The 27,942-nt window shown below is 41.1% G+C and overlaps 1 long non-coding RNA gene across 5 annotated transcripts in view; it reads right to left on the reverse strand.

Annotated features, from left to right (window-relative positions):
• Positions 1-17,486: 17,486 nt before the first annotated feature.
• The window catches only part of LOC125398666 (uncharacterized), a 34,006-nt gene continuing 23,550 nt past the window's right edge, over positions 17,487-27,942 (reverse strand). For all 5 annotated transcript variants that reach the window (XR_015004290.2, XR_015004291.2, XR_015004292.2 and 2 more), the window contains one exon: positions 17,487-19,573. This is a non-coding gene — a long non-coding RNA (uncharacterized LOC125398666). The remainder of the gene's footprint in view (positions 19,574-27,942) is intronic.

Raw genomic sequence — 27,942 nt, forward strand, 5'->3', positions numbered from 1 at the left:
CCTTATTCTCTGCAAATTCCGTCAGGAATCCTACATGGTTCCTGGAAGTAGAGAGCTTTAGGTAGGAGGCAAAGAGGACTCTGAAAACGCTTAGGATTAAGGAGAAACAGCTGCACGCTAACTATCTGAATTATTGCCTGGGAGATAATTGACCCAATTGGTCTGTGAAAGATCTGGAAAGGAAAGAACTCCAGGGGAAAACAAATAATGACCAAGAACTGCTAAAGCCAGGCAATGAGATCTGTTCCAACCAAATTACCCCCTTAAAGAACAGACTCTACAAACTAGGAAAATACTTTAATTAACATTTTCTAGCTCTGCCTTTGAGCTATACTGAACAAGCTGTAAATACACCAGATTTTTCAAATGGTTTCCTAACAAAACTTTAATTATTCCTATTCCTGAATTCTCATTTAGGGGTAAAAGTCTGTATTTTAAAATAATTTCTATCACTTTTATTTATGTATGTGTGCACATGTGTGGAAGTCTGAGCACAGCTGGGACTCAGGTCTCTGCTTCCACCGTGTAAGACATGGTGGTCAAACTCAGGTCGTCAGGGTCAGCAGCAATCACTTCATCTGATGAGCCATCTCTCCAGAACCATTAGGACAGCCTGGAATCTGAAGTTTTAAAATCTTAAATTAAGGGGCTGGAGAGATGGCTAAGTGGTGAAGAGCACTGGCTGCTCTTCCAGAGGTTCTGAGGTCAATTCCCAGAAACCATGTGGTGGCTCACAACCATTGGTGATGAGATGCGGCGCCCCCTGGAGCGCAGGCATACATGCAGTCAGAACACTGTATACATAATAAATAAAAGCCCTTTTTTTAAAAAAAAATCTTAATTCAGAAAAGTTGTCTGTGCATACACATAGTCATGTGTGTGTGTGGTGCGCATGCGCACATGCTCACACACGCGTTTTTTCAAAAGGACACACATTTTCAACACTTTCTTTCTGCTATGAGGTAAAATTGGGTATGCTCACAGTAACCTTTAACATGTCCATGAGAGTGCTAGCCATACTAAAATTTCATGTAGATTTTACTCTCCCACCAACAGTAGGTCTCACTTTATAAGGTGACACTTTTTTATTTTTAAGTTAATAAGACATTAAAATTTATGATTTATGATTCAATTAGTTTTGATACAAGTTAATGAAGACCCATGGCTACTAATGCAATCAGTCTTAAACATTAACTACATTATCTTATAAAACCCTAGTCTGCCTTCTCCCTTCAAATAGGTGAGACCCACAAGTCCGCTGTCAGTGACTGGACCTCTGATCTCTCCATACAGGCCATGGCATCCATGTGAACAATGCTGAGTAGGCCAGAGGTAAAAGATATTCCTAACTCTCTGTGGACAGGACACATAGTCCAGGAGATTTTCTCTCCTGACAGTTATCAAGAGTACTACCTTCTTTGTGGAATTGAAGCATATTTGATATTCATTCACACAAGAGATAATTACTACATGTTTACAAAACCCATAAAGTGAAAAGAACAGACCCACAAATCTAAGCTACACTAGTGAGCACTGTTGGTAGAATCAGTTTTAATCAATTTGTCTCAGGAAACACAAAGGGTTAAATGGGAATCAAGCAAAAGTCGCATTACACCACAAGCAATGCTTGATAAGGAGAATGGTTTGTTGTTGGTTTTTTTCTTCTGAAAATGAAAAGGTTTTCTTTAGTCTGGTTAGATGAGAGTGACACACAGAGTTCACAGACTTTCGGGTTGTTATTAAACAAGAATAAGTTACCATGAAATTTCCGTTCACTGGAAAACATACATAGAGCTGTGTAGTAGGCACAGGAGAGAAAAAAGTTGGTCCCAATCTGCTGAGATCTTGGGGAACAGTAGACCAAGGATAGGAAGGGTTATAGAACAAGGGTTTTCCCAGACTCAGGGACTAGTGCAGTCAAATGCTGTGGAATAATCTTTGTACATGGTAAACATGTATTATTCTCGTTAGTTAAATAAGAGCTGACTGGCCTAGAGCTGGGCAGAAAGAGATTGGGCAGGAGAGGCAGACTAGGAGGATTCTGGGAAGAAGAATGGCGGATCTGAGGATCGCAAGGAGATGCCATGAGATGCAAAGCCAGCAGGATGGGAAGTACACATGAGGTAGGCGAGCCTCGGGGCAGCACACAGATGAATAGGAATGGGTGAATTTAAGCCATGAGCTAGCTAAAAACAAGCCTGAGCTAGTGACTGAGCATTTAAAATTAATGTTATTAAGTGGTTATTTGGGAAGCGGCTGGTGGGACAGAAAAGTTTACCTACAGGTAAAGGAGAGAAGCCACAGACAGACAGCTACTGCACACTGGCTGCATCACTGAAGAACACAGGGGTGGAGAGGCAAAGGGTATTGAGATTGGTGCCAGAGAAAAGGATTAGTTATGTTCTTTCCAACAGAATCTTGCAGAAAGATTTTTCGTGTACTTCTGAAAAGTTATTCGCAATTAAAACATCACTCCAAAGTCCATATTTTTGATAATTCATAAGATACTTTCCATTTATAAAAATGTATAATTCCTTAATTTAGAGCTCTAGACTTAATGATGAGGGCACAGGGATGCAAACTGCTCTTCGACGATGACAAATGGGCCTTGCAGACTAATGTCCTTTCAAGGAGACACTTTTGCTCCGTGTAAAAATGAAGAGCAAGGATCTTGAGAGATGGTTAGGAGCACTTGTTCTCGTAGAGGGTCCAGAGTGAGTTTGAGCACCTACGTGGTGTTTCACAAGCATCTGTCACCCCAGGCCCAAGAGGTACAATGCCTTCTTAAGATTGCTAAGAGCACCAGACACACAAGTGATAACACATACATACAGGTAGGCAAAATTCTCATGCTATGGAACAACCCTCTTCTACACTATGAATATGTATTACTGTTATTGGTCAATAAAAAGCTGACAGGCCAGTAGCTCAGCAGTAAGTTAGGTGGGAAGGCCAAATGGAGGATGATGGGAAGGAGAAGGAAGTCAAGAGCCAGCTGCCCAGGAAGCAAGACATATGAGAGGACAGGTAAAACTACAAGTCATGTGGCAACACATAGATGAATAGAAATAGGCTAATTTAAATATATGAGTTAGCTAGTAATAAGCCTGAGCTATTGACTGAACATTTATAATTAATATAAGCCTCTGAGTGATTATTTGGGACCAGGCAGTCAGGACAGGAAATATCCATTTACACTCTCAAATCCATAAAGTAAATAAGTCTAACTTTAAAAAAAAAGAATAAAGAGCAGATGTCTGGCTCTTGTACACATTTGGAAGGGGTTTAGTAGAAAAGCTAAGTTCCCCAGTTCATCACAGCTAGACATATTTCCAAAGTACTCAGACTTCAGCAAGGCTGGGGAAGAAAGACAAGACAGATGGCTTGGAAACCCAGAAAAACCAACTTTCTGCTAGGCCTTCTTAAGGGGCTACCTTTGTCCTCTGATGCCTCTCTGACTCGGCCCCAGGACAAGGACGGAGCTGTCAGTGGCCCAGTTACCCTGGAGGAGACATAGAACATTGACAGATGTTTGTGATGGCTTCAAGACAGGCCGCCTCTCCTCAGATGGCTGTCAGTCAACACGAACTTCCACATCCCTTTGAAGAGCCACAGTTTTTCTAGATGGGAGGAAACCGGCACCAGCTTCCAGAGAAGACAGAGCTTGAGTCTGTAGATGCCAGGACATAAGGAGAAAGGATACAGCCTGCACTTTGTTTTTGTTGTTGTTGTTGTTTTTACATTTTTTCTTTTTTGTTAATCAATTTTTATTGAGCTCAACATTTTTCTCTGCTCCCCTCCCTGTCTCTCCCCTACCGCCTTCAAACCTCCCCCAAGGTGCCCATGCTACCAATTTACTCAGAAGATCTTGTCTTTTTCTACTTTCTACTTCCCATGTAAATTAGATCTTTGTAAATCTCTCTTAGTGTCCTCATTGTTGTCTAAGTTTTCTGGGATTTGTGGTTTGTAGGCTGGTTTTCTTTGCTTTATGTTTAAAAACCACCTATGAGTGAGTACATGTGATAATTGTCTTTCTGTGTCTGGGTTGCCTCACTCAAAATAATGTTTTCTAGCTCCATCCATTTTCCTGCGAAATTCAAGATGTTATTTTTTTCTTCTGTGTGATACTCCATTGTGTGAATGTACCACATTTTCCTTATCCATTCTTCAGTTAAGGGGCATTTAGGTTGTTTCCAGGTACTGGCTATGACAAGAAAAGCTGCTATGAACATAGTTGAGCAATATCCTATTGGCACGATTGAGTATCCTTTGGATATATATCCAAAAGTGGTATTACTGGGTCTTGAGAAAGGTTGTTTCCTAATTTTCTGAGAAATCGCCACACTGACATCCAAAAGGGTTGTACCAGCTTGCATCCCCACCAGCAATGCAGAAGTGTTCCCTTTTCCCCACAACCTCTCCAGCATAAGTTGTCATCAGTGTTTTTGATCTTAGCCATTCTTATAGGTGAAAGATGGAATCTCAGAGTTGTCTTGATTTGCATTTCTCTGATGACGAAGAATGTTGAACATTTCCTTAAGTGTCTTTCAGTCATTTTAGATTCCTCTGTTGAGAGTTCTCTGTTTAGGCCTGCACTCCATTTTTTTATTGGATTATGTGATCTTTTGGTGTCCAATTTCTTGAGTTCTTTGTATATTTTGGAAATCAGACCTCTGTCTGATGTGGGGTTAGTGAAGATCTTTTCTCATTCTGTAGGCTGTCGTTTTGTCTTGTTGACCATGTTCTTTGCTTTACAGAAGCTTTTCAGTTTCAAGAGGTCTCATTTATTAATTGTTTCTCTCAGTGTCTGTGCTGCTGGGGTTATATTTAGGAAGTGGTCTCCTGTGCCAGTGCATTCAAGTGTACTTCCAACTTTCTCTTCTAGAAGGTTCAGTGTGGTTGGCTTTATGTTGAGGCCTTTGATCCATTTTTACTTGAGTTTTGGGAATGGTGATAGATATGGGTCTATTTTCATTTTTCTACATGTTGATATCCAGTTATGCCAGCACCACTTGTTAGATATGCTTTCTTTTTTCCAATTGATATTTTTTGCTTCTTTGTCAAAAATCAGGTGTTCGAAGATGTGTGGATTGATTTATATTCAGGTCTTCTATTCGGTTCCATTGGTCCTCCTGTCTGTTCTTATGCCAATGCCTGGCTGTTTTTAGTACTGTAGCTCTGTAGTAGAGTTTGAAGTCAGGAATTGTGATGCCTCCAGGAGTTCTTTTATTGTACAGGATTGTTTTGGCTATCCTGGGTTTTTTGCTTTTCCATATGAAGTTGAGTATTGTTCTTTCGAGGTCTGTGAAGAATTTTGCTGGGATTTTGATGGGCATTGCGTTGAATCTGTAGACTGTTTTTGGTAAGATTGCCATTTTTACCATGTTAATTCTACCTACCCAAGAGCATGGGAGATCTTTCCATTTTCTGGTGTTTTTTTTTTCAATTTCTTTCTTCAAAAATTTAAAGTTTTTGTCATACAAGTCTTCCAATTGTTTGGTTAGAGTTATTCCGAGATATTTTATGCTCTTTGTGGCTATTGTGAAGGATGTCGATTCTCTGATTTCTTCCCCAGCCCTTTTATCATCTGTATACAGGTGGGGTTTTTTTGAGTTAATATTGTATCCTGCTACATTGCTGAAAGTGTTTATGAGTTGGAGAAGTTCCTTGGTAGAATTTTTGGGATCATTTATGTAAACTATCATATCATCAGCAAACAGTGAGAGTTTGACTTCTTCTTTTCCAATTTGTATCCCCTTGATCTCCTTTTGGTGTCTTATTGCTCTAGCTAGGACCTCAAAAACTATATTGAATAGATATGGAGAGAGTGGACAACCTTGTCATGTTCCTGATTTCAGTGAAATCGCTGGGAGTTTCTCTCCATTTAGTTTGATGTTGGCTGTTGGCTTGGTGTATATTGCCTTTATTATGTTTAAGTATGTTCCTTATATCCCTGCTCTCTCCAAGACCTTTACCATGAAAGGATGTTGTATTTTGTCAAAAGCTTTTGCGGCATCTAATGAGATGATCATGTGGTTTTTATTTTTCACCTTGTTTATATGGTGGATTACATTGACAGATTTTTGCATGTTGAACCATTCGTGCATCTCTGGGATGAAGCCTACTTGGTCATGGTGGATGATTTTTCTGATGTGTTCTTGGATTTGGTTTACCAGTGTTTTATTGAAGTTTTTTTTTTTTTGCATCAATGCTCATGAGATTGGTCTGTACTTCTCTTTTTTAGTAATGTCTTTGTGTTACTTGGTTATCAGGCTAATTGTAGTCTCATAAAAAGAGTTTGGCAATGTTCTTTCTGTTCATATTGTGTGAAACAATTTGAGGAGCATTGGTATTAGTTATTCTTTGAAAATCTTGTGGAATTCTGTGCTGAAATCATCTGGTCCTGGGGTTTTTTGTTTGTTTGTTGGTTGGTTGGTTGGGAGACTTTTGCTGACTGTTTCTATTTCCTTAGCAGTTCTAGGTCTATTTAATTTGCTTATCTGGTCTTGATTTAATTTTGGTAAGTGATATTTATTCAGAAAATTGGCCATTTCCTTTAAGTTTTCCAATTTTGTGGAGTACAGGTTTTCGAAATATGACCTGATGATTCTCTGAATTTCCTCCATGTCTGTTATTATGCCCCCTTTTGGTTTCTGATTTTGTTAATTTGAATATTCTCTCTCTGTCTTTTGGTTAGTTTGGATAAAGTTTTGTCTATTTTGTCCATTTTCTTAAAGAACCAACTTTTTGTTTCATTGAGTCTTTGTATTGTTTTCTCTGTTTCTATTTTCTTGATTTCAGCTCTCAATTTGATTATTTCCTGCCTAAGTCCTCCTGGAAGAATTTACTTCTTTTTGTTCTAGAGTTTTCAGGTGTTCTATTAACTCACTAGTGTGGGATTTTTCCAGCTTCTTTATGTAGGCATTTAGTGCTATGAACTTTCCACTTAACACTGCTTTCAATGTGTTCCATAAATTTGGGTATGTTATGTGGTCGTTTTCATTGAATTTTAAGAAGTCTTTAATTTCTTTATTTCTTCCCTGACCCTTTTGGTGATTCGGGTGAGCATTGTCTAATTTCCATGTGTTTGTGGGCTTTCTGGAATTAGTGTTGCTGTTGAATTCTAATTTTAAGCCATGGAGATTCCATAAGATACATGGGTTATTCCAAATTTTTTGTATCTGTTGAGGTTTGCTTTGTTACCTAGTATGTGGTCAATTTTGAGAAGGTTCCATGAGGTGCTGAGAAGAAGGTAATTTCTTTTCTGTTTGAATGGAATGTTCTATAGATGTCTGTTAAGTCCATTTGAGTTCTAACATCTGTTAGAGTCACTCACAGCTCTAAATCTGCTCTAGAAGGTGACCTTTGACTCTTGTCAGTGCTTTGACCCTGCTTATCTGTCAGGGGCAACATGGACAGCCTTCTGGGATGGATGGCTAGGAATAAGCTTACTTTGGTCCCAAGGTAGAGTAGCCTCACAGCAAAACCTGTCTTCAGTCAGGACCAGAAGGGGTTAATCTTAACAATCCCGAGCTGGAATCTTCTAGGGTGGTAGCACCACTGTAGAGAATTAGACCCTTAGGACATACTGGTCTTTATTGTGCTAGCCAATAGGAGGCTCCCTCAAGGGACTGAAAAAAAAAACGCTGAGGAGTCTAGACTCACTTGGGGTCTTTGCTAGCTAGGTTTCCACTGCTGTGATAAACTCCATGACTAATACTAACTTGGGGAGGCTGGGATTTGTTTTCTACTACACTTCACCAAGATCCTTCGACTTAGAAGGATCAGAAGTTCAAGGTCTAAGTAGTATAAGGATCATGTCTAAGTGTTGGGATTACAGTTATGTGTCGCCATGCCCAGCTTGGGAGTGTTTTCTTTTATCATCACTTTATTATGTGTTGTAAAAGGAGCGGCAGGCTGCGCCTGCTGCTGAGAGGAGCGTGGGCCCTTTGTTCTGTCCCAGCCGCTTTTGAAATAATTACACAGAAACTATATTCTTTTAAACACTGCCTGGCCCATTATATCTAGCCTCTTCTTGGCTAACTCTCACATTTTAATTAATCCATTTCTAATAATCTGTATGTTACCATGAGGTTGTGACTTACCAGGAAGATTCTAACCTATCTCCATCTCGGGCCAGAGCTTCACGGCATCTGCCTGACTCTGCTTCTTTCTCCCAGCATTCTGTTCTGTCTACTCTATCCACCTATGTTCTGACCTATCAAGCCAAACAGTTTCTTTATTAATTAACCAATGAAAGCAACACATAGAAAGAAGACCCTCCTACACCAATTATGTGTTTATTTATTTGTGAATATTCGTGGCATGGAGCATACATGGAAGCTAGAGGACAACCTGAGAAAGTCTGTTCTCACCTCCCAAAATGGAGGTCTAGGGGACTGAACTCATCAGGCTTGGTAGCAAGCACCTTCCCCCACTGAGCCGTCTTGCTGGCCTTCAGGTAGACCTTCAAAGTTTCTGTATAAAGCTGGGTGTGGTAGTGCATGCATGCAATCCTACCACTTAAGAGACAGTGTGTCGCTATTTAGTGTGGGCTGAATTTGTAGCTTTATGTTATCTATCTAGCTATCTACTTATTTATTTTTGCTTTTTTTCAAGACAGGGTTTCTCAGTAGCGATGGAGGCAGTTAGAATTTACTCTGTAGACCAGGCTGGCCTTGAGCTCACAGAGATCTGCCTGCCTCTGCTTCCCAAGTCCTGGGATTTAAGGCGTGTGCCACCACTGCCCAGTTATACAGTTCATTTTATTTTTTTTTTATTTTCTTTTTTTAAAATTTATTTATTTATTAAAAATTTCCACCTCCTTCCCACCTCCCTTTTCCCTCCCCCTCCCAACCTCCTCCTCCCTCTCTAGTCCTAAGAGCAGTCAGGGTTCCCTGCCCCGTGGGAAGTCCAAGGTCCTCCCCCCCATCCAGGTCTATAAAGGTGAGCATCCAAACAAACCAGGCTCCCACAAAGTCAGTCCATGCAGTAAGATCAAAACCCAGTGCCATTGTACTTGGCTTTTAGTCAGCCTTCGTTGCCAGTCACATCCAGAGTGTCCAGTTTGATCACATGCTCCATCACTCCCAGTCCAGCTGGCCTTGGTGAGCTCCCATTAGACCAGTCCCACCATCTCAGTGGGTGGACGCACCCCTCGTGGTCCTGACTTTCTTGCTCGTGTTTTCCCTCCTTCTGCTCCTCATTTGGACCTTGGGAGCTAAGTCCAGTGCTCTAATATGGGTCTCTGTCTCTATCTCCATCCATCACCAGATGAAGGTTCTATGGTGATATGCAAGATATTCATCAGTGTGGCTATGGGACAAGGCTACAGTTCATTTTAAAAACACTTTCTTATTTAGAAGCAACTTCAGACTTTCCAAAGGTTGGAAAGAGGGGCGAGGGAGAAGCCACCGTCAGTAAAATGTCTGAGTGTATGCACGAATGAAGACTGGAGTTCAGATTCCTTTCACCATGTAAAAGCTGGGGGCAGTGGGGACAGGTGGATCCCTGAAGCTCCTCGCCGGCAGCCTAGCCAATCTGTGAGCTCCAGGTTCAGTGAGAGTCCTTGTCTCAAAAAGTAAGCTGGGGAAAGAAGAGGAAGACACCCCAAAGATTCCCTCCCTTTCACACACACACACACACAGCATGTGCACTCCTATGACCACACGTGCACATACACCTACACACACAAGCTAGGCTGCTGCCACATGTCTGAACTCAAAATACTGAGGAAATGGATGCAAGAAAATCAGAAAATCAAGACCAGCCTAATTCCATAGTGAGTTCAAGACCAGCCTTGACAACATGAAATTCCAAAAACAAAAAATAAAAAAAAGAAATGAAAAAATTGAAAAGCAGAATAAAGAAGCCCTGAATAAAAGTCATTTACATTTCCTTAAATATTTACATTTCTAATTACTTATTTTGTATTCCCTGAAACATTCAAACATACGTTATAGACATGATTCTTCATGACAAGAATATTGTCTGCAGAACAGTTTATCAACCCAATGGACACAAAGGCCGTTATTAACCTGTAGTTTTTGCTCTTCTGGGTCTGAACTCCAGGGCTGTGGGCATGAAAGACAAGCATTCTACTGTTGAATTTCACCTCCGGCTCTTGTTTTGAGACAAGATCTTAGGCTGCCATTGAGTTTATAATCCTCCTGCTTGGGCTCAACAGAGTTGGGATTATAGGCATGTACACCTGGCTAGCACTTTCCTGTTGCTGTGAGAGTCCAAGGGATCATCAGGAAAGGCACAAAAAGGTCTTTCTTCCTAGATCTCCTCTCCAAATCACAGAGACCCATCTGCCTCTGACTCTCAGGTACTGGGATTAAAGGCGCGTGCTACCATCCCCACCTGGCTCTTTCTTTTTTATGTGGAGACAGAAAAATCTCACAAATCCTAGACTTGTTGAGCTTGCTATATAGCCAAGGATAACTTCCAATGACTCTTCCTCCCTCCACTTCCCAAGTACTAGGACTAGAGCGCACACCATCTCACTTGGCAAAACTCTCTCTCTCTCTCTCTCTCTTCAATTTATAGACAGTAACATCCAGCTTTAGTTTATTTATTTATTTATTTATTTTGGAGACAGAGTCTCACTATACAAACCTGGCACTCACAGAGAGCTACCTGCCTCTGCTTCCTGATTGCTGGGATTAAAGTGATGCACCACCATGCCCAATCCTCCTTTTGGATTTGTTTTTTGAGACTTAATTTTGTAGCTAAGGGTGCCTTAGAACTAAGATTACCCTGGGGCCTGTGAATTAGCTCAGTGGGCACAGTAGTTTGAAAGAGAAATGTCTTCCATAAATTCATGAATGTAAGTGCTTGGTCTCCAGTTGGTGGTGCAGTTTGGGGAGATTATGGATCTTGTAGCACAGGAGCCTTGTTGGGGGAAGTATGTCACTGTGGGTGGGCTTTGAGAACTTGCCCCACTTACTCCCCCTCTCTGCTTCCTGTGTGCGATGGAGATGTGATTTGTCAGACAACAGGCCCTGTCTCAAAACCACCAAAAGTTCATTTAACAATGCCATTTCCAACGCAGAAAACATATACTGCAATGATTGGGGGAAGAAGCGGGGGTTAGAACCAGTAGAACTGATCACGGTGGCCTAACTTTTCTCCCTAGCGCAGGGCCCTCTGCCTTGGCTTCTGAGAGGTGCCTTGTCCCATACTGCAGAGAGGTGAGACACCCGGGTGACCCACAGTGCTAACAAAGCTGGGATCACCTTGTCAGCCCACCCACTTAATTCTACTCAGCAGTAATAAGATTACCCAGGGCTTGGCATGCTGGACTCTGCCAACCATTTAGCAACCGGAGAGGACCACCTAGTGTTCTCAGCAGCAGCATCCTGTCTCGTTCTCCTAGGTCTGGCCACCAGGATGCTCCTGCAGAGGAAGTCAGATCTTCTACCTGCTTCTTCAACTAACTTTGTGCTGCTTCCTCTTTTCCCTTCACCTTGCTTTCTTGTTTGTTTGTTTTTGTATAGACCGGGGTCTGTGGGTAGGCCAGGATTCCTAGAACAAGAAGTTCTGCAATTGTAGATCAAGCTGACATTACAGAGATCTGCCTGCCTCTGCCTCCCAAGTGCTGGGATTAGAGGTCTACATCACCCCAGGCTGACTGTGTGCTTCTTTACCACTATTTTGACTTAAGTGTGTGTAGATGCATTCACATATTATGCTTACACTGTGTACGATTGCATCAGTGTCCGTAGACACATACACTTGCAAGCTCAAGTTCTGTGTGTATAGTACAGGTGCTCAGTGTCAAATGTCAATTCACGGGTGCTGGACACCTTGTGTTTTAACACAGGCTTTCTCAAGGCCAGAGGGGTTGAGATGCGTCTGCCTCAAAGGGTGGCACACATCTACAATCCTGGCATTCAGGAGTCAGAAGTGGGCAGATCTCTGTGAGTTCAAGGCCAGCCTGGTCTACAGAGGAAAGGCCCAACAGAAAAACCCTGTCTCCAAAGGAAAAAAAAAAAACACAACAACAACAAAAAGCAGATATTCACCCATCTCCACCTCCAGGTGCTGGGGTGGCCAGCTTCAGCAAGCCTGCTGGTCCTTTTCCTTACATTCTGCACAATGAACTCATATCAAACAAGGTAAATAGGCATTGCACAGACAGACAGTCACTGTCTCAGGATTTCTGTGCTTCTGAATCTTGCCCAGGGGGTCGATTTCACACTCCTGCTTGGTGCCAATCGTTTCTCGTTATGGACAACAGGGCCAGGAAGAATCAGCAATGTGGTCTATGAAGTTTCTTCAGGGACATCCCCCAGGCAGAACTACTATGAGAGCTATTTTGTTCTTTTATTAGGATAATGTAGAAATGGAATGAAGTCAAGAAGGATAAAATCACGTTAGATGGGTACACAGCATTGGAAGCCTCCCCCTACCCCACCTCCTAGCACACCCAGTCTCCCCAGTTTGTGGCAGGAGTTGAAGCAGGGACCCCAGCAAACCAGGCGCACTAACGCGGAACTGGTACAAGAACTGCCACAAGGGGGCAGCACAACATCAGGGTTTCTGACGGGTGGCAGGGCCAGCAGCCTTCCTGCCTGTCTTATTGGCACCGGTGGGGGTCTCCATGCTCTCCAAACCTTCCTGTCAGTGCCTCCCACAGGGCCAGCAGGGAGTACTTACCGAACAGCTCCTCAGTGCTGTGCACAAGGATGAACTCAATGCTCAGGCCAATTCCAGATGTGAGTCACAGGAAATAGCCCTGCACATCCGGATGCCCAATTTTCTTCTATCAGAAAGGTCTTTTGATTCACGAGAAATATGTGGCTGGAATGGGCTGCTACGTCACTGTTTCCTCAGATTGGGGCATTAAGATTTGGGGGTAGGTGTTGTTTGTTTTTAAAATAGAGTGTCATTCCTCCTAGACTGGCCTCAAACTTTCTGTGTTGGAAGATGACCTTGGCTCCCTGAACCTCTTCAATCTGCCCCCCAAAACTGAGATTCCCAGCATGCTCCACCTGGTTTTATTTTATGCTAAAGAAGCCAGGGCAGAGCCAGTGTGTATGGTGGGCACACTGAGCATTAGTCCTGTTGTTCACTTTCTATGTTTTAGAGAGAGAGTCACCAAAGTCTAGACTACTGTTACTCATGTAAGCCAGGCTGGCCTTGAATTTATGGCTAGTCTCTAGTCTAAGCCTCCAGAGTCCTGGGATTATAGGCATACACCTTCACCCTAGCTCTAGCATCTTGCTTTAAGACAAATCCACAAACTCCCTAATGTGAGGGATAGGAGATTGCCCCAAGGGGTGAGGTGACTAAACCTTCAAGCAGTGAGGGTAAGGCTCCATCTTCCTAGCTTCATCAGCCTGATGAAACTGGACATGGACTGGTTAGGGTTGGTGACTTCCATTTTGTCTCACAGAGATGCATAGGGAGTTAGACGAGACCGACTTGAGGGCTGCTGGTCAGAACACACCTTCAAAGCTGCCTGGATACACAGGGGAGAGTCCAGGGATTCTCTGAGATGACACAGGACCGAGACAACCTTCTGTTCCTCTCTCCCACCCAGAACACAGCTCACCAGCTTCAGAAGAAGAGTGGTGTCCAGCTACACCTCTTGCGTGTGGAACTTCAAAAAGACTCTCAGTCAGAAAAATAGGTCATCTAGAAAGGCTAAAAGAAAAGAGAGAGAGAGAGAGAGAGAGAGAGAGAGAGAGAGAGAGAGAAAGAGAAAAATCAGGGTCAATGGGCAAGATCTGCAATTCCATCAGGAGGTATTCCTCAGTTACAGAGAGTCTGAGGCTAGCCTGCCTGAGCTCCAGGTGGGCTCGGTTGGGGCAGCTCTTGCCCACCATGCAGAAACCTGGGTTTGGGCCCCAGAACCAAATAAGCCAGGCTTGGTGTGGAATTCCTTAAATCCCTACATTTAGTAGGTGGAGGCAGAAGGATTAAAAAATCAAGGATATCCACCCCTACACAGATGATTTAAAAAGTCAAACTCCCAAAACCCTCTAAGACAAGTTACATACACCTCTATCCCCTACACTCAGTTGGCTTAGGGCAGGAGGATCGGCATCCTTGGCAGATGGGGCTGCATGCAGTAAACCGAAGTCAAAACAAGAGGAGAGAAAAAGAAAGGGTTCTTCATTAGAAGGAACCAATAGTTATGCCACTGTGGGGTTTAAGAGTCATGTGCTTTCACAAAAAAGAAGACCATGAGTACAAGGTACAGTCAACAGTGATGGGGAACAGACAAGGACAGGGTTGAAGAACTCTTTCAACAAAAGGCAGGTATGTGTTTGTGAATGATATATGCATGACCATAAGTGTGTGTGTGTGTGTGTGTGTGTCCTCACCCTTTGAGCACACATGTAGACCAGGAATATTCATCAAATGCTTTTATTCCTTAAATATTTTGCTTGTTTTTTGAGACAGGGTTTCTCTGTGTTTACCTGGCTGTTCTGGAACTGGCTCTCTAGACCAGGCTGTCTTTGAACTCACAGAGATCTGCCTGCATCTATCTCCCCACCCTGAGGCAAAGGGGTGCTCTACCACCTTAAGTTTTTGAGACAGGGTGTCTCGCTGATGTCAGGCCAGCAAGCTCCCACACCTGTTCCTGGTGCGGGAGAATTATCTGTATTCTGTCAATCATATTTTAATAAAACGCTGATTGGCCAGGCAGGCAGTATAGGCGGGAAAGCCAGACAGGAAGTAGGGGTGGAGCAAAGAGACTGGGAGTATTCTGGAAGCAGAAGCTCTCTCTCAGCCACTCCTGCACAGACCACCGAAGAGGCAACATGTAAGCTGTCACACTGAGAAAGGTACTGAGCCCATGTGGCTAAAATAGATAAGGATAATGGGGTAATATATGTTATAAGAGCTAATAAGTAGCCTGACCAAATGGGCCAATCAGTTTATAACCTTATGGAGTCCTGTGTGTAATTTCTCTTTGGGATTTGCCGGCTGTTGGGGTACCGGGCGGGACGGAAACCCCAACAAGCCGGCCCTCATGTTACATGTTCCCTTCCCCAGCAGGCGAAGATGACAAGGATGCTGACTTGTCCTGTTGTCACACAGTCCTGTCCGCCCATCTCGCCAGCCCTAGTCTCCAGATCTGATAGTTCAGAATATTTAGAATCTGCATATTCTTTTGGAGACAGGTTTCCACCCAGCCTGGAACTCACTCATGCATACCGTGGCCTGAAGGTTTTCCTATTTGGGAAATGGAGATTTAAAACAAACACTTGGGGAACCTGGTGGCCTATCTTCAATGCCAGCACTCAGGAGGCTGAGACAGGAGGATCTCTGTGAGTTTGAGACCAGCCTGGTCTAGAGTAAGTTCCAGGACAGCTAGGGCTACACAGAGAAACCCTGTCTTGAAAAATATTCTTCCCCTGGGCTGAAGAGACGGTTCACTAATTAAGAGTACTAATTGCTCTTCCAGAGGACATGGGTTCAGTTTCCAAAGCCCACATAGAGTCTAACAACAATCTGTATCTCCAATTCCAGAGGATCAGATCCTCTTCTGGCCTACCAGGGCACTGTATGTAGCTGTACCTTTACACACATGCAAGCAAAACCAGCAAAATACATATAAAAATAGAGGGGGGAGGAGTGGGAGGCAAGAGATTCTTTTTCTTTTTGAAAGAGCAATCTGGGCTGGACAGATGGCTCAGCAGTAAAGAGCTCCCCCTGCTCTTGTAGATGACTGGAGTTCTGTTGCCAGGCTCATGTTGCGGGCCTTTCACAACTTCCAGTAACTCCAGCTGTGGGGGATTCAATGCTGCCTTCTGAGCTATGTGAGTAACTGCACTTGTGTGCAACAAACACACATATACATAATTTTAAATTAAAAAAATCTAAAATGCAAAAAAAAAAACCTCTGTCCTTGCTTCTCTGCCAGAAACTGAAGTGCACTTCTCGCTCTCGACCGTTTCGCTTCTGTGTGTGGCATCAGATCTCCAGAGGGAGGCAGCCACTGTACAGCAGCCCAGCACATTCTCATGCTCTTCAACATCATCCCCAGACATTTTCTTCTAATTATGAAGGGTTTTCTTGCTAATTATTAAGTCCATATGTATTTCAAGAGGAATTCTACCCTCGTTTGCTTCATTCACACTCAATCCATCATGGTTACTTTTAGGAGCTATTTGATGTTCAAGAAGCCATTAGAACCCCCATAAGGCTCATTTCTGAAAAAAAAAGGATGTGGGTAAAATTAAGCAAAACCAAATGTTAATAAAATCCTCAAAGAATAAACAGAACGTTATTGAGAAAAGTTATGATGCGCTGTTGGTGCTCCCCAGACTCCATAGAAATCTGTGTGACTGGAGAGGCCTCACATCTTCACTCCACATTTTCTCCCCTGGAGAGGGGGCCATGGAAAGACAAGAAAAGGAATAGTTTGGCAAGCACAGAAATGTTTGGCATGCCGTGTCCAGCAAATGCAAATCTGGCTGTTCTGAAAACCCTCGTGCTACAGAGCACCGAAACTGTTTATTGCAATATCATAAAAGCACTATTTTAGGTGCACACTGAACTCTTAAGAAAGCAGAAGTCCAGGTTATTTCTGTTTGACTTTCTCTTTCTCTGTCCAAGGATGAAAAAAATAGAGGATCCTAAAACTGGAGGAGAAACACAAACTAGATGGGTGAGGAACTGGAGGGCATCGGTCATGCAGTCATCGAGAACCTGACGCTTGGATTTTAGAAACTGTCATAGTATAAAAAAAATATATTCTTTAAAAAAAGCCAATAAACAATAAACAGCAAAATGCAGGGCCAGAAAATGAAGCAGGAAATTGGTGGATTCCCAGGAAGAACATGGACTTTTGGTCAGAGAATGAACTTTTTCTACCATCATATTCACATGAGAAGGACACGTGACTCACACTCTTGCTCTATAGGAAAACAACATCTTTCTTAAGACTATGCCATCATAGTCTTAATGCCACCAGGTATTAGTGGCACACGCCTTGAATACCAGCACTCCAGAGGTATAGACAGGCAGATCTCGGAGTTCAAGGCCAGCCTGAGCTACAGAGTGAGCTTCAGGACAGCCAGGGCTGTACAGAGAAACCCTGTCTTGAAAAACAAAACAAAAAACAACAGCAACAAAAAGAATGTTGCCACTTCCCATGCACACGTGCATGTACACATTAAGCTAAAAAGTTGGCAGTATATGAAGACCTTTTATGAGAGCAAATAGCAAACCTTTCTGGGGTAATAGACTTAATTCAGATAACAGAAAATCTTCACTGATAAAACTATATCAAAATTAACCTTCTGGAGTCAGAGAAATAGCTCATTAGTTAAGAACACTCCTTGTTCTTACAGAGCATCAGGGTTCAGTTCCCAGCACCCACCTGGTGGCTCACAGTTGTCTGTACCCCCAGTTCCAGGGCATCCAATACCCTCTTCTGGCCTCTTTAGGCACTGCATGTACATGGTACACATACATACCTGCAGACAAACCTCACACATATAAAATAAAAATAATACAGAAAATTCTTTTTAAAATGAGCCTTTATTATGAAATATAACTTTAAAATGAAAAATGAAAAAACTTCAATAAAACAATCTGTGAGTCAGACCCTGAGTTTACTCTAGAACTGGGGCAGAAAACTGTGATGCTGAAGACATCACCACGAATGATAACAGAAGCATAAATAATGTGCTGTGGAGTTCAGTGGAGAAAACAAGCTGACCTATTGAAGGTATGGGAGAAACTGGAACCCGAGGAGGAAGAGGAAAGACTTCTCAAAAAGAATGAAACAACTGCAATGTTATTTTTGTTTAGAAGAATTATCTACTAGAATGGCGATACTGTATGTTGAGAAAACAGGAACCTGAGAAGCATGAGACAAAGAAGAGAAGTCGCAGCATACACAGAAGAAAAGCAGGAGACATAGAAGAGAGACTGCCGCATGCACAGAGAAGAGATACTGCCGCGTGCACAGAGAAGAGATACTGCCGCATGCACAGAGAAGAGATACTGCCGCGTGCACAGAAGAAAAGCAAAGGCAAACGCCTCCACCTGGAACAGTTAAACTGGCGTGACTATAACACCATTGAAAGGGAATTTGAAGTACAATTTAGGAAAGAAGACAGCAAGAGGGCCTTGGTCATTCACAGTCCTGGAAGGGATGTAGATACTCTAGAGGGACACTTATACTCCTCCCGTTGCCTATTAGAAGCAATGGACTCTCCCAGGGAATTGAAATTTCCCCAGGAACCTCTTGCATGGGGACAAGAAAGGGAACAAGAAAGGCTGAATTCCCAGTGCCAGGTGGAGGAGGATGGCTTCCAGGAAAGGATTTTACACATTTTTGACAAATCCACCACCTTGCAGGACAGAATGGAGCCTCAGAGGATGGTGGGTCAATGATTGGCAGGACTACACCATAACCAGGACTGTATTCTGTGACGATATTTTGTTTGTGCTCTAACAAACGAAGCTTGTCTGGAGATCAGAGTGGGGAGCTAGTTATGGTTAACTAGCTAATAGTTAACCACAGAGGCCAGTCAGTGGTGGCCCACACCTTTAATCCCAGCCCCTGGGAGGAGGAGACAGGAAATGATGCAGCTGGCCAGAGAGAAGTGATAAGGTAGGGCAAAGACAAAAGTTTGGTCCCTTGCCACTGAGAAGTTGGCGAGGTAAGGGGTGGCTGGGGCTTGCGCCTTTGTTTCTCTGAGCTTTCAGCATTTAGCCTGATATCTGACTTGCAGTTTTTATTATTAAGCCTAATTAGAATTCGTGCTACATCTGGTTTCCAACTTTAGGGCATGAATTCATGAAGAAGCTGCTTCCCTGTGGCTGTGCAGCCACCAGCACAGGCCATGCAGCCAGGGTCACCACCCCACCAGCTAGGTTTTCCTTTCCTCTTTTCCCCAAGTCCTCTGAGCAGGTCTGAATCTTTCTGTTGCAGCCACTCTGCAGTGATGTGGGCTGTCCTTCTGTATATGTGTTGCTATTATTGGTTACTGAATAAAGCTGTTTGGGCCAATGGCTTAGCAGAGTAAAGCTAGGCAGAAATCAGAACAGAGAGATAGAGAATATAGACAGAGTCAAAGAGATGCTATGTGGCTGCCTAAGAAGCAAGAGCTAACAAACCACGAGCCTTGTGGCAATATATAAAATAGTAGAAATGGGTTAATTTAAGATATAAGAGTTAGTTATAAATACGCCTAGGATATTGGCTAAACAGTGTTGCAATTAATATAAATTTCTGTGTGATTATTTGGGTCTGGATAGCCGGAAAATGAATGAGCAGTCTCTACCTCCACTGCAGCAAACTCCGCAGGCATTTGGGCTCCAAATGCTGCAGGTGCTAGCAGCTTTCACGTGTTCCCCCAGGTAGACGGCTGTCTCTTTGGCTTCTTTTCTCCTGGTGGGTTGTGGGCTCTCCCTGGATCCCTTCTTGGGCTGTTCCCAAACTAGGTAGCCATCTTGAAACCCACTGCAGCTTCTACTGTTCTGTGGAGCAGCAGCCAGCTTCACACTTCACTGTCTTCTGGATCATCATTGTAGGCAGATTTGGTAAGACAATTAGGAATTCTTGAATGGAGGAATTAGTTAAAAGAGAGAGTTTTTCCTACATTAAAAAAAGGGGAAACACTATTATAATGGAGAGAGTTAGGTACAATGGTTTAAATTTGAATACATTGAATACAATGGTTTAAATTTGAAACAATTAAATGAAGGCATATTCAACTAATCAACTTAACCAGGATTGACATAATATTAATTATCATTTTGATAATATTTATTGTTGGTTTGATAATTCTTAGTTTATCCTTTAAAAAGTTGGCTGTTGTGAGTGTGAAGATACAGGTCTTTGAAAAACTTATTAAAACAGATCAGAGAGTGACACAGTCATATCTGATGGGATGGCACAGCTGTTTGATAAAGATCCAGCGAAACTGAGCCGCACGGTGGCCACCATGCCATCTTTGCTTTTTATCTCCACCTGTTGCATACTTAAAAGATTTTTAATATTTGCACAATTTAGGACTATTGGACTTACGGGAAATTTCTTATGAATCATCTATGCTTTCTCCCAGGAGTGCTATTTCTGAGCTTTCCCAAGACAGTCCTGAACATGCTATTCCCCCTGCTTTAGGGAGATATCCTTATTTACTTGAAGGTCTTCCTTATGCCTAGGAGGTTGTAACACACGTAAAGAAACCAGAGGTCTCTTTATGAGGCTATGTGACATTTTTGAAACATCTGTCCCTGTACTTACTCAGGAACAAGATACCAAAACAAAGTAAACTTTCAAATGTCAACAAGATTCGGTGGGCTGGAGGAATTGGCCACAGTTCAGACTGCAAGCCTCTTCCAACTATACACTCAGGCATATGTGGCACATATAGCAACAAAGTCAGACTAGCTGGAGCTACCTCTGTCCTACACAGAGACATACTAACGGGCAAAGAATGATGCAGAAAGACGATAAAAAGTATTCTACAAAGAAATAAAATATAAACATTATATTATGCCAGAATTTGAATACTAACTGCAGCAGCTCGGGCCTGAGGGTATTTCCTGGGCACTCTGACCATTGAGAGTTAATAATACACTGCTTGGGATATGACAGCGTGCCGGGATGGCTTGACGATTGTTTTGGTCAAATGTTCTCATAGACATAGAAGCAACTAGTCTGAGAACAACTTGTCATATGACTCTAGATTCTTAAAAATTGGGTTATGAGCATCCTCGCAGGAATGGATCTGAGATACAATAACTATTGAATCTCATGACCATAACGATGCTTGGATAGGAGAGGTGATTTCTAGAGGTTTGAAGAGAAATCGAAATGCCAGGTGTTTCCATTATAGTAAACAAGGCCATCAAAAAAGGGACTGTAAACAGAGCATTCTTAGAAACTAAGTTTTGTCAAAACATAATCCCAACAGAGCTCCCCGCCTTTCTGGATTATGCAGAAGGTGTGGCAAAGGCAGACACTGGACTAATGAATATAGATCAACAAGGGACAGTCGCATAACCCTTTGCTGTTGGGAAATGCCTTGAGGAGCATCTAAAAGGTTCCCATGCTGAATTTGGTTTGGTCATTTCCTGTCGTTGTTGAGGAAGTTCCTTCTCAGAGCTATTAAAGAACTTAATGCCTCGTCTAAAAAATCATACTGCTCTAGATAATAAAACAGCTATAGAAGCGAGAACAAAAAATTCAGGAGAAACTAGAAAACAGATATTTTAGCAAAGTCCTATAAATGACCAAAACAAAGACCAAATTTAAAAATATAAATAAATGATGTTGTCATTGAAGGTCTGGTAGACACGGGTGCAAACGTTAACAATAATTGCACCAGAATCTTGGCATTCAAATTGGCCTCTTCATGAGGTAAATGTTCAGCTTTTAGGGATTGGAACTTTATATCAGGTAAAATAGAGCACAAGATGAGTAAAATGTATAGGATCAGAAGAACAGAGAAAAAAATTAAAGCCATAAGTGGCTACATAGCAATGAATTTATGGGAATGTGATTTGTTACAGTAGTGGAATATTCAGATTAACATTCCTCCAATCTCAGAAACAAACCATAAATTATCATATGTTTCTGAGAAAATATGAGAAGGCATTATAAAGAATATTCAATGACCATTTAGGTTGTATAAGAACAGGACACAATAGCTGCTAATCTTTCAAAGACACCAACAGCCCTACCTTTAAAATGGTTGACAGAAAAACCTCATGGGTTGAGCAATGGCCTTTAACATTAGAGAAACTGCAGGCTGTAGAACAGCTTGTACAGGGGCAGTTAAATGTTCAGCATATTGAAGAATCAACCATCCCTTGGAATTCTCTTGTATTTATTTATTATATTTGTATATATATGTATTATATTATATAATATGTTGTATATATATTTATTATATATTATTATACTTGTATTATTTTATTCATTGTAAAAAGAAATCTGGAAAATGGAGAATGGTAACATATTTAAGAGCTATTAATAAGGTGATTCAGCCAATTGGCTCTCTACAGTCTGGAATTCCTTCGCCTTCTCTATTACCTAAAGGATGGCCTCTTATAGTTATTGATTTAAAGAATTACTTCTTTACCATATTTTTACAAGAAAAAGACAGAGAAAATGTGCCTACTTATAATAATTATTATTCTTTTAAGAGATATCAGTGGAAGATTCTCCTACAGGGAATGTTAAATACCCCACCTTGTGCCAATATTTTGTACTCAGCCATTGGAAATGATACATAAGCAATTTCCTGAATCTATAGTTTACCACTACATGGATGACATCTACTAGCTAATGTGAATGTAGATGCTTTAGAAAGAAAGTTTGAAGAAGAAAATTTTTCCTTGTTGGAGATTACAAATTGCTCCTGAAAAAATATGAAGAGGAGATTCTATTAATTAATAGAATTATTTAGGCTATAAAATAGGCCAACAAAAAAATTAGACCTCAAAAGGTGCAAATTAGGAGAGATCAATTACAGACTCTTAATGACTTTCAAAAATTGCTAGGAGACATTTCCAATCTACAACCCACTGTTGAGGTAAAAAATGATGAACTCAGTAATTTGTTCAAAACCTTAAGCGGTGACAAGGAGTTAAATAGTCAAAGAAAATTATCATCTGAAGCTGAGAGAGATTTGGATTTGGTGGAAAAGAAATTGCAGGATGCATATGTGGATCGTTTGGATCCAAAGCTTGATTGAATTTTGGTTATTTTACCCTCTATTCATTCTCCTACAGTAATATTAATGCAGATGGGAGATATTACCTCAGAATGGATTTTTTTACCACATAAACAAAGTAAAAATTAAAAACTTATGTAGAAAAGGTCTCTGAGTTGATTCTGAAAGGAGAATTGAGACTTCATCAATTAACAGGAATAGACCCAGAAGAAATTGTAGATCCTTTTATTAGGAATGAAATTGACAAATTATGGGCAGAAAGTGAACCTTAACATGTCTGCTCCTGGCAGAACCAATCTATTTTGGAGAAGATGGTGGGCATTGAAGAATTCTACATGGAGTTTACTTTCTTTGTGACAAAAGTAAGCCACTGGGCAAGAAAGTGCCTTTGCCTTGACTGCTGACAGTATGCTGTCCAAACTGGACACACAGGACACATAAGAAAGGACTGTTGAACTTTGCCAAGACAAGGTCAGACAGTCCTTCAGAATATCCTGCTTCACAGAAAAGTCTGTCAGATATGCTAGGCCTCTAGGCCAATGATGGATGCCCCAATACTACAGATAATCTTGGGTGACTGTCCAGGGAGCCAGCTGCTTCTGTTACTTCTCACATTTTTTGAAAATTGCTTGCTTACACTTCCTGATTACTCAGGTAATATTATTTACATATCATGTTTCTGATGGAGTTGAAGACTTTATAGTTATAGTTTTCCTTGTTACCAGATTCAGAAAAGAAATTTACAAAGGTGGTGTAAAATATACAAGGTTGAGAGACATTAAAAATGGTTTTGATATTGCAAATTAGGACAGAAGGTAAATTAAGTACAATTTGGACTCACCAAGATAGAATAAATAATGCAGTATTTTCTCTGAATTTGTCAAATGCAAATGGACTGGACATTGGTGAGATATTTATTACCTGTATATATTGTTTATAGTTATATAGTTGTTCTACTGTTTTTGGTTTTTCAAGACAGGGTTTTCCAGTAGCTATGAAGCTAATTCTAGAACTTGCTTTGTAGATCAGACTGACCTCGAACTCAGAAAAGATTCATCTGCCTCTGCCTCCTGAGTGCTGGGATTAAAGGCATGTGCCACCACTGCCCAGCTATTGTATTTATTGTATACAGTTTTTTCTTATATTAATTATAACCTTTTTATTTTAGATGAAAAAGGGGGAATGTGGTGACATTTTGTTTGTGCTCTAACAAAGCTTTTCTGGAGATTTGAGTGCAGAGCTAGCCACTAATTAACCACAGAGGCCAAGTAGTGGTGGCACACATCTTTAAGCCCAGCACCTGGAAGAGGAGGGAGCAGGAAATAATGTGGCTAGGCAGAGAGAGGAAGTGAAAAGGCAGGACAGAGACAGAAGCATGACCCCTTTTCCCTGAGGAGTTGGTGAGGGAAGAGGTGGCTGTGGGTTGATCCTTTGTCTCTCTGATCTTTCAGCATCTACCAACTATCTGACTCCAGGTTTTTATTATTAAGACCAATTATAATTCACACTACAGTTTCCTTGCCCTCTGGTTAAGCTAAACATCATGTTAGCACCCTGAAGGTGGACTTGGGGGGGTCACATTAAACAGATCTCATTTCTCTGCTTTTTATTATGACATTTTGAGGACAAAGCACCAAACCTCACTTGCTGGAGCTACCAAGACCAGGTTTTGAGCCTAAAAACTCCAGTGATAATTTTGGCATACTTAGCCAGAAGAAAAAGACACAGTTTGGGTGGCAACCACTTAGCAGGTTGATCCTAGAGGGAGAAGAATGAATCAACAGTCCACCTAGCTGCCAGAATCACTTTATGCCAGGGGCTCTGGTAAATCAGAGACCCGAGATGTGAGTGTTTGGGCTCTGCAGACCCTAAAGTCTCACCTTTGCTAAGTTCTCCTTGCTCAGTGCACCTTGGGCTTTGTCTTCCTTTGATTTAAAAGCTCATTTGAGTCAAGTGGGCTGTGTTGAACCATTTAGGTCTTTATGGTATAATATTGTCAGTCTGGAAGCTCTTGAGCAAATTCAGCAAATGAACTGTTTAGGTGTTTTCTGTTTAACAGGGAAGGCTGGAATGTATGGGTCTTTTGAGGCTCTTTGGAGCTACTGGGGTTCTGGTAAACTATTTGAAACCCAGAGAAACAAGAGCATTGAGGAGACTTCTATTTTAATTGTATAATATATTGTCTATGCTTTCTTGGTGTGCACCCCTCCCTACCAGTAATCTGATTAGTCGTCTGTAAGTTTACAGTGTGTATCTAAGAGTGTACTCTGAATCAATATGTTGCTTTTATTTGTAATGGACATCCGCCCTTAGGGTTCCTGAAAAAATCTGAGTGACAAACCTCTGACCATTTTACTTTTGTATTTTTAAATTTACTTAGATGCTTAATTTAAAGTGAGTATATGTCTGTGTCTGTCTGTGTCTTTGTCTCTGTCATCTCTATTTCTCTCTCTCTCTCTCTCTCTCTCTCTCTCTCTCTCTCTCTCTGTGTGTGTGTGTGTGTGTGTGTGTGTGTGTATGTGTGTGTGTGTTTGTGTGTGTGTTAGGAATGGTTTGGGGGCTATATTAACACAAAGGAGCTGTTACATGTCTTACATGTCTGAGTTTTCATCTTCTTTTTTCCTTTGAAAAGGTGGTTAGTTTTTAAAAAGATAGGCATTAACTATAGAGTTTGGGATAGGAAAAAAACTAGTGGTTTAAGGACTTTGTCTCATTCTGGCCTAATGGAAATGTAGATATTAAAAGATTAATTTTGAGCTTCCTGGCTGAATGTTTATGGTCTGGTACTGGGCTTGTTTTGATTTTGTGCTTCCAAATATTAATTTTAAAAACCGAAGCTGATAAAAAAAAACTGCTACAGGATTTACAAGAAGTAAAATGATTTACAACAAAGATTTAAAATAAAATCAGATGATCTTAGTTTGTCATAAAATAGTTCAGATTTAACTGAGTGTTTAATAACTGATAAATCTTGACTGCCTTATAAACTTTGGCAATCCTAAATTCTTTAAAATCTATTAAAATAGTAGCAGGAGTCTATTGATATGTTTCATAAAACATGATTGAAGCACAGCATGAAGATGAGCTAGAGAGATGGCTCAGTGCGTAGAGGACTTATTTGCTGAGCAAGAATGCAGACCTGAGTTTGGGTCCTCAGGCACAGCAGCCCACACCTATAACCGCAGGCCTAGGGGGTAGATTCCAGGGATTTTCTGGCCACACATTTTAGAAGAAAAAAAATGAGCTCCAATTTCAACATAAGACCTTGTGATATTATATAATGTCAATAATAATGAGGAGAGGAGATTAAGGAAGATATCTGCTGTGGGACAATGCTTTTGTACGTTGTAAGATTTGTCATTCATATTGGTTTAATAAAACACTGTTTGGCCAGTAGCCAGACAGAAAGTATAGGTGGAGAAACCAGACCAGGAGAATCCTGGGAAAATGAAAGGCTCAGTCTGCAGTTGTCATCCAGACGCAGAGGAAGCAAGATGAGAATGCCTCACTGATAAAAGGTACCAAGTTACACGGCTAACAGATAAGAATTACGGGTTAATTTGAGTTGTAAGATCTAGTTAATAGGGGAGGGAGTGGGAACTAGGATTGGTATGTAAAATGAAAAAGACAGTTTGTTTCCTTTTTCAAATTTTTTTAAAAAGATCTAGCTAATAATAAGCCTGAGCTAATAAGCCAAACAGTTTGTAATTAATATAGTTTCTGTGTGTTTCTTTGGGACTGAAATCAGAGGTCTGGAACCAGACCAAGGACTCTTTGCAATAAACACTTGCAAGTAAAGATGTATGGATAAAAGGGTTTACTGCATGACCCCCTGTGTCACACTGCAGCCTCCATGATGAGATTGATTTTTTTTCCTTAAATTTTATTTTATGTTGGAGGGGAGGTTGCAAGGGCAGAGGGCGGATATGAAGGGATAGTGAACTGAATGGGATAGAGATGCATAATGTGAAAAACAAAGAATAAATAAAAAAGAGATAAAAATTCTATTTATTTCTATGTGTATGTCATCACAATGTACATGCGTATGTGGGTATACAGGTATACACCAGGGGTGTGTGTGTGTGTGTGTGTGTGTGTGTGCGTGCGCGCGTGCGCGCGTGCGCGCACGCGCACATGCAAGTATACACCAGGGGTGGTGTCTGTGTGTGTATCTATGTATGTGTGTGCAGGTACACACCAGAAGGCTAAGAGGTGTTAAGACGCCCCAGAGCTGGAATTAGAAGCATTTGCTGGTCTTAACTCTGGTTGGCCCTCATGACTGAGCAGCAAGCACTCCTAACTGTTAAGCTGTCCTTCCAGTCCCTAAAGCAAGTATTTTAGAGGGACAATAAATGTCTAAAATGCTTTACTGAAAGTTCAATTTGTTTACATAAAACAGCATTCCTCAGAATTATAAAATAAAATTGTGTTAAGTTATATAGTTTGTTTGCTATTTTTCTTGTAACCAGACAGGGTCTTATGTGGTCTAAACTACCCCTTTGATTCTCTGTGTATCTGAGGATAGACTTGAATTCTACCTCCCAAGTGGAATTACAGCATGAACCATTGTACACAGCCTATTAGTTACAAATTCCGTATTGACTACATAGATTTTGATTAGAGCCTTCTTGAAAAACAAATTTTAGAAAGAGATTAATTTTTATTTTTTGAGTAGTCAAATTTAAAAGCAAATGAGAGGATAAAACATTTATATTAACCAAAATGCTCCTAATGTACATTAAAAACACTTTTATTAGATTATTCCTATGTGTTTGTTTTCTGGGAATACTCTCTGGGAATAATAGATCAATAAATATTATCGATAATAATGAAATTCTAAAATTAAGGCTATTATACATATAAAATGATAGATATTTTGTCAAATATGTTTATACTAAATTTTCTTTTCATATTGAGAATTATAGGAGATGTGTTCTGTATAATCACATTCAGGATCTAGGTGAACTTACCCTGTATGTTCTAGAAAAAGGACCATGTTATTAAGTCTTATAAAAAAGAGAGCTTGCCAATATCTTGCATTTAAAGGGTGATCAAATTTTTAAAACATGGAACTGGAGAGATGACTGAATAGCTAAAAGCATGTGCTGATGTTTCCGAAGACAGGCGTTCAGGTCCCATGACCAGAGCACATGGCTCCTAACTCCAGCTCCAGGGTATCCGACACCCTCTTCTGCCATCTGCAGGAACTGCATTAGAATCCACAAATGCACACTCTCACACACATATATACATATAAACAAAACTAAAATTTCTTTTGTTA

This window comes from Myodes glareolus, chromosome 10 (assembly GCF_982192425.1).
Source record: "Myodes glareolus chromosome 10, mMyoGla1.1, whole genome shotgun sequence".
Classification (NCBI taxonomy): domain Eukaryota; kingdom Metazoa; phylum Chordata; class Mammalia; order Rodentia; family Cricetidae; genus Myodes; species Myodes glareolus.